Raw genomic sequence first — 375 nt, 5'->3', positions numbered from 1 at the left:
TTTAACAGCGATATATACAATTAAAACCATTTGTTGAATAATTACACCACTTTGTTGCATGGAGTTTTGCATCATGTGTACATTACAAAGGAATGTTCTCACTCACATTGAGTCTTTACTCTTAGAGTGCCAACTATTTCAGTTGAATTAAGTGCAAATAGAATATCATCCAAGGTATAGTTGATTAAGAAAATTTCTGTGAAGTGATGTGTTCATTCAATCGGCGTTTCGTGCACACCTGAACGATGCTTTGAGTTAGTTCGCCTTTGTTCCCTAACATTCTGGTATTTAATATATTTCGCACACACGCACATTCACATAAAACGATACGTTTCACTTTTAATTAAGATTATTGTTATCATCTCCCCCCCCCCC

The sequence above is a fragment of the Penaeus monodon genome, chromosome 24 (genome assembly GCF_015228065.2).
Source record: "Penaeus monodon isolate SGIC_2016 chromosome 24, NSTDA_Pmon_1, whole genome shotgun sequence".
Taxonomy (NCBI): Eukaryota; Metazoa; Arthropoda; class Malacostraca; order Decapoda; family Penaeidae; genus Penaeus; species Penaeus monodon.
Note: the sequence above shows the minus strand (reverse complement) of the source record.